Here is a 5,950-nt window from a genome sequence, read left to right on the forward strand (position 1 = left end):
TCTCCTCCCTGAGCTGCACCCGCTTCTCCCCACACCTGGTGGCAGCTCCTCCGTGGACTGTGGGGACCTGTGGGGAGCGGGGAGGGGAGCAGGGAGGGGAGTCAGCGGGTATGTGTGGGGGAGTCCCCCCAGGGACTCTTTGCTACAGGTACCATACTGTAGGTCGCTGGAGGGGAGGGTACCTGGGGGACGGGTGGGGGGGGACCGGGTACTGGGGGGGTACAGTGGAGGGTGGGGTACGGGGCGATGGGGTACTGGGGGTACTGGAGATATGGGGTACTGGGGGGATGGGATACTGGGGGATGGGGTACTGGGAGACAGGGTAACCAGGGGGGACGGGTATTGGGGGAGATGGGGTACTGGGGGTGTGGGGTACTGGGGGTGGGGGTGGTGTACTGGGGGGATGTGATACTGGGGGGACGGGGTACTGGGGGACAGGATCTTGGGGGACAGGGTACCCACGGGGGACGGGTACTGGGGGGATGGGGTAACGGGGGGAGGATGGGGTACCTGGGGGACAGTGAACGGGGGTCAGGGTACCAGGGGGGTGGTGTTCGGGGAGACAGGGTGGGGGGCCCGGCACAGGGAGGGCACCTGAAGGAGTGCGCGCCAGCAAGTCACCAAGCACTGCTACTTTGGATCGAATGATGGACTTACCGTACACGTTGGGTAACTGAATCTAAATTTAAACGACCGCCACCACACCCGGAGAACCACAAACCCAGGGGTAACCGACTAGTGGGCCAGGGTTCACGTTGGTGGCGCCCTTGCACACCGCGGGGAAGCCCATCCTGACCCCGCGGGCTGTCCCCAAGGCCTGCAGGGCCGCGTCCCCGCGACTCTCGGCTTCTGTCCTGCAGAACCTACAGGCTTTACTGCCCCCCTGGAGTCAGTGACCCTCCCAGGGCGAGCGTGACTTGGGGAAACGTTGGTGAAGGTTTCCTAAACCTCCTTGACGTTGTGACACCCCTGGTGCCCTTCCCGTCCTGCTCCCGGTGTCGCTGTGACTCTCCTCCGACAGGAGAAACTTGGAGAGAGGCTCCCGGTGTGATCCTCGGCGTCAGCTGCTGGGACCCCTCGTGACTTCCAGGGCCCACCAGGTCCTGTTCTGGGGGCAGGCGGGGAGGCGGGCAGGGACAGGGCCTTGGCCACCGGCCCGCTGCCGGGTGGCGGGGACAGTGGAGGGCGGACGTTCACTCGGGCCGTTAGGGGAGGAAGTGGGCAGGATTGCAGGATGATGGGGCCGGGGGGCCGGGGGGCGGGAGTGGGGCCGTGTCTGTGCTGCTCAGAGGCCCCCTCATTCCTGCGGGGTAGCAAGCAAGCCGGTGAAACAAATCTGACTCCCGTGGCATTTGGCCTCTGAAACTCGCTATTTCATCTATAAATGTCCAAAAAAAAAAAAAAAAAAAAGTGGTCCCTCATTTTTGGATTTCCCTGACAGTTGATGAAGTATCCAGGGGACTTGTGTTATCCTACTTGACTTTCATAAGAAATGTCCAAAGTCCCAGTGAGCCCAGCAGCCACCGTGACCCTCAGTCCAGACCTAGAAAGCGGCGGCACAAAGAAGGAATGCGACTCTCCAGAGACCGAACAACAGCCTTGTCTCAAAATTTCATTTTCCCGACATTGAAGAATTCTAGAAAGATCTAAAATGGGCCCTTTAACGGAGTGACTCATCAGCAAAAGGGGCACTTTCCTGTGAGTGGTTTTAGGACGTGAATAACACGCATGTGCCTTCAAACTGCATGAGTTTTTAGAGATTAATCTACGCTCCTTCGAGAGATAAGGAGACGGAGGTTTAGAGAGGCTAATTAATATTCTCCCGGAAGTTGTCCAAGCCCGTTTTATGATTTACCAACTTAATCATATTAATTATATCGTTTGTCCTCGACTCCAGTAAGTAAGACCTCACGGAAAGGTCGAGAAACACCGACTCTTCAATCAGTGTTGGGGTCATTGCTTGAATAAAGATATTGCAAAAGGAAAATGGATCCTGTTTTTAGTGCCGAGGTGGAAACTCAGACCTCATCCCGCCCACCCTACGGGAGCCGTTGCCCTGAGCGGCAGGTGCCGCCTGCACCGTGTGGGCCGCGGGTGTCTGCTCTTGAGGGTCACCGCCTCCCCAGGGGACGGCCAGCTGGACAAGTGCCCAGAGCCCCTAGGACCGGCCGCGGCGGGCAGGGGGCCACGAGCCGGGCAGGGGGCGGCTGGCTCTACCTGGCGGCCTGAGGGAGGCCTCCACACCTCCCACGGGGCTCGCCCGGGCGAGGCGTCAGCACGCGGAGATGTAGCGGAAGACGTGGAGCCGCCCGAGTGCTTCAGCCTCAGGACGCAGCTGCGGCCGGAGGCTGCCCCCCCCGCCACCTGCACCCCCACCAAGGAGCCCGCGGGCACAGGGCCCCCTCCCTCCACGGTCACCTCTGGCCGTCTCCACGGTCTTGGCCCCACGGGACACCCTCCCTTGGGTCCCAGAGCGGTGCCACCACCGCGGCCCCGGCTCCCCACTTCTGTCCCCATTTCAGGGGCCGGGGGTGAACCAGCTGCACTGGCTCTTTGAGGGGCAGAGGGCGACGGGGGAGGCCAGACGTGGGCCCAGCTGGCGTGGGGACTTGGGACAGGCTTCCCAGGCCTCCCCTGGTCTCTAGAGGGAAGATAACGGCCCACGGGGGTGGGGGGGGGCAGCAGCACCTGCCAGCTGGGCGGGGACAAACTCTTGGCGCTGGTGGCACAGCCTGGATGGGACGTTCTGGGCCCTAAGCAGGCACCGCAGGAGCCCGTGGGGCTCACAGGGCAAGAGCCCCTGCCCGGGCTCCCAGCCTGGATTTGCCACCCGGGAGTTGCCACCTGAAGTCCCAAAGCCTTCTAACTTTTCTATTTTTTTAATATTTTATTTATTTGAGAGACAGTGAGAGCGTGAGATGGGGTGTGGGTGGGGGGGGGTCAGAGGGAGACACAGGTGTCCGTACCCCCCGCCTCTTGCAGCCAGAAGCTTGGCTCCGGGCTCCATCCCGCACCTGGGATCATGACCTGAGCCCAAGGCAGAGCCTGACCACCGCACTGAGCCCCCCGGGGTCCCCCAAAGCCTCTTCTGTATTTAAAATGGATGTGAGATCAGTAGAGCTCAGTTAGTTACTTTGTTACTCAAAGTAACTACTCAGTGACTTAGTTACTACTCGTTAGTTAGTTACTTTGGAAATGGGATCATAAGGAAAACCCTTTGGTGCCCACCCCAGCGGTCAGACACCAGCCAACCCGCGTGCCCGCTGTCCTGGGAGGACCGTGCCCCCGCCCCCGGCAGCCGGGGAGGGAAGTGGGAGGGCGCAGGCCGCGCACCAGCCCCCACGTGGCACAGCTCGGCGGGCGGGGGGCGGGGGGGGGACAGAGCGACACTGGGCTCACAGGGCTACGGCAAAGCACACGGCCCCGGGGGACTGGGGGGTCTCCCGGGCCTGCCTGGGCCTGAGGGTCAGAGGAGCCCCTGGTGATTCAGGGCGCCGCTCACACTCACAGCTAGCTGCCTGCGCGCCAGGCACGCTCTCCGCATCCATCTCCGTCCTCATTAGGGATCATTTTGTCCCTATTCACACAGGAGGAAAGTAAAAGAGATGATGACCTTGCCCAAGGTCACATGGTGGAGAAGTGGCCCAGACGGGATTCGAACCCAAGCAGACGGGTGCAGGGGGCCCAGGCTGTTGACGCTACGTAGTTGGCGGAGTTGCTGCAGGAGCCTGGGCCGGGGCTGCACAGCCCGAGTGTGGGGAGAGGCTGGGGAGGAGGTCGGGGTGGGGTCGGGGACTTTGCTTTTATCCCGAGGGCAGAGGAGCCCCGCAGACAGGCTTGAAGCAGCAGGTGCGAGGGCCCGATTGCGCGGGATGGCACGGCTGTGCCCGGCCTCCCTCCCGGGGGCTCACAGGGTGGGGGTGCCAGGGGCAGGGTCCAGGTGACCAGCCCAGAGGCAGCCCGAGGCCCACAGGGTGCCCCAGCCGGGGTGGCTCCGGGGTGCCCTGCAGGCTGCCTGGGGTCACAGGTGAGCCGTGAGAAGTCGGGTGGGGAGGTGAGAACCGGCGGGCGGTGGAGCCCATGCTGTGTGCACGCTGGCGCGCGCGCACACACACACGTGCATTGGAAAAATACCCGAAGGGCATATAGCGGGCCGTGAGCAGTGATCGTCACGGAGGATGTTAGGGCTGATTTTTATTATTCTTTTCCGTACGTGTGCACGCTTGTTCGGCCGCCTCCTTCCTGTGCCAGTTTTGCATCACGGGCCGCTCTTGTAATCCAAGTCCTTTCAAAACCCTGTTTGCGGGGGGAGGAGGTGGGTCTCCAGTTGGGGGGGCGACTCCTGGGGGCAGCGCGGCTCTCCAGAGCACGCAGGGGCGGCCCCACCCTGAGACCGAGCGAGTTTCAGCGGGTGTTTCCTGGCTGCGCTCGTAGTCACAGCGAAACCCTGTGCAGAGCCAGCTGGCCCCCTCCCCGCCCCCCAACAACGCAGCAAGGGCCGCCCTAGGACGTTTCTGTGCCACCGCGCCCCCTTTGCTAGATCCTTGAGGAAACGATTTCCCAGGACCCCCATCACCTGTCCTCAGCCTCGCCTCCTTCCTTCCCTCCGTTCCACTCGCCTCCTTCCTGGCACCGAGCCAGCCCCAACCTGCCTTCCTCAGGCCCTCGGCACCTGCTGTTCCCTCTGCCCGGAACCACCTCCACGTATTTGAAGGGCATGATCCCTCCTAATTCTTGACTCAGGTGTTCCCTTTTGATAAGGTCTACGTTGGCCACTCCAAAAACAATCGGGGCGTCCCCCGCCCTTTCTAGCGGTTCCCTATTTTCCCCACGGCACCCTTCATGAACATATTAGTTTTTCATGAGCACAGTACGCTTTTTTCTTCACTGATGTGTTCCCAATATGAGTGCTTAGCATGAGGCTAGTACCCCAGACTTACTGAACGAATAAAGAAACTTTCCCAGAACCAAGAGACCCGGGTTTCTGGACTGAAAGGGTCCGCCGAGCACCCGGTTAAATCACTGTGAACCTTTCTAACACTAGGAACAGAGGATTCTATCAACTTGCAGAAGTCACAAATCAGAATTTCTTAATAGCAACATGGGAAAGAGGAAGACAACTGACAATCTCCAACCCAGAATTTATTCCCTAACTACCAGAGAAATCTGAAAGTTGAAGAAAAGCATTTTCAGATCCTTTTAAGATCTAAAATTTTTTTTGTCTTCCATGCATCCTTGTTCCAGAAGCTCCGAGGGCATGTGGATCGCCTCAGCAGATAAAGGAAAGCACTGGGCCCCGCGACCGAACACGTGAGGCAGTGCCAGGGGGATGTCGGGATCGAGGAGGGGAGTTCGCACAGCAAAGCTGTCTAGTGATACCTCACGGTCTCTGCGGCCTGGTAAAACCAGCAAAGGACGTGTTGTGCAGAAACGATGGAGTAAACCGGGAAGGCAGGGCTGGTGTGAAGGCAGGGGGCGTCCCAGGGCACCAGCTGTGCAGCATTCCAGATACAAGGACGCGGCGTTGTCCTGGAGGGATCACACCAGACGGGGTGGGCGTGGGGTGGGGAACGGACCCAACTCATGAACGACCATCAGGTAGTTGGAAAACAATTAGCAGTAGGCGCAGAGGAAATGACGCTGTGTGTGTGTGTGCGATTTAAGTTTAGGAATCACAAAAATCAAACAGCAGTGTGTCATTTAGAAACACCGAGCTGCAAGAAGAGGCTGCGGGAACGACCAGACTACTGGATCCTTCTATAAGCCATTTAAACTTGTTTTCCTTTAAAAATTAATATGGATTGTCCCGAAGATACGGACTTCTCACTAAGCTTTCCAACCTTCTCACCTGTGGGCAGTTTTCTTTCCCGGTACTGAGCTACCATCATGTGACGGGGACAGATGTTGGCGGCTAGGCTCCCGGGTGGGAAAGACGTGAACCAATTGAGAG

The sequence above is a fragment of the Nyctereutes procyonoides genome, unplaced genomic scaffold, assembly GCF_905146905.1.
Source record: "Nyctereutes procyonoides isolate TBG_1078 unplaced genomic scaffold, NYPRO_anot_genome, whole genome shotgun sequence".
Taxonomy (NCBI): domain Eukaryota; kingdom Metazoa; phylum Chordata; class Mammalia; order Carnivora; family Canidae; genus Nyctereutes; species Nyctereutes procyonoides.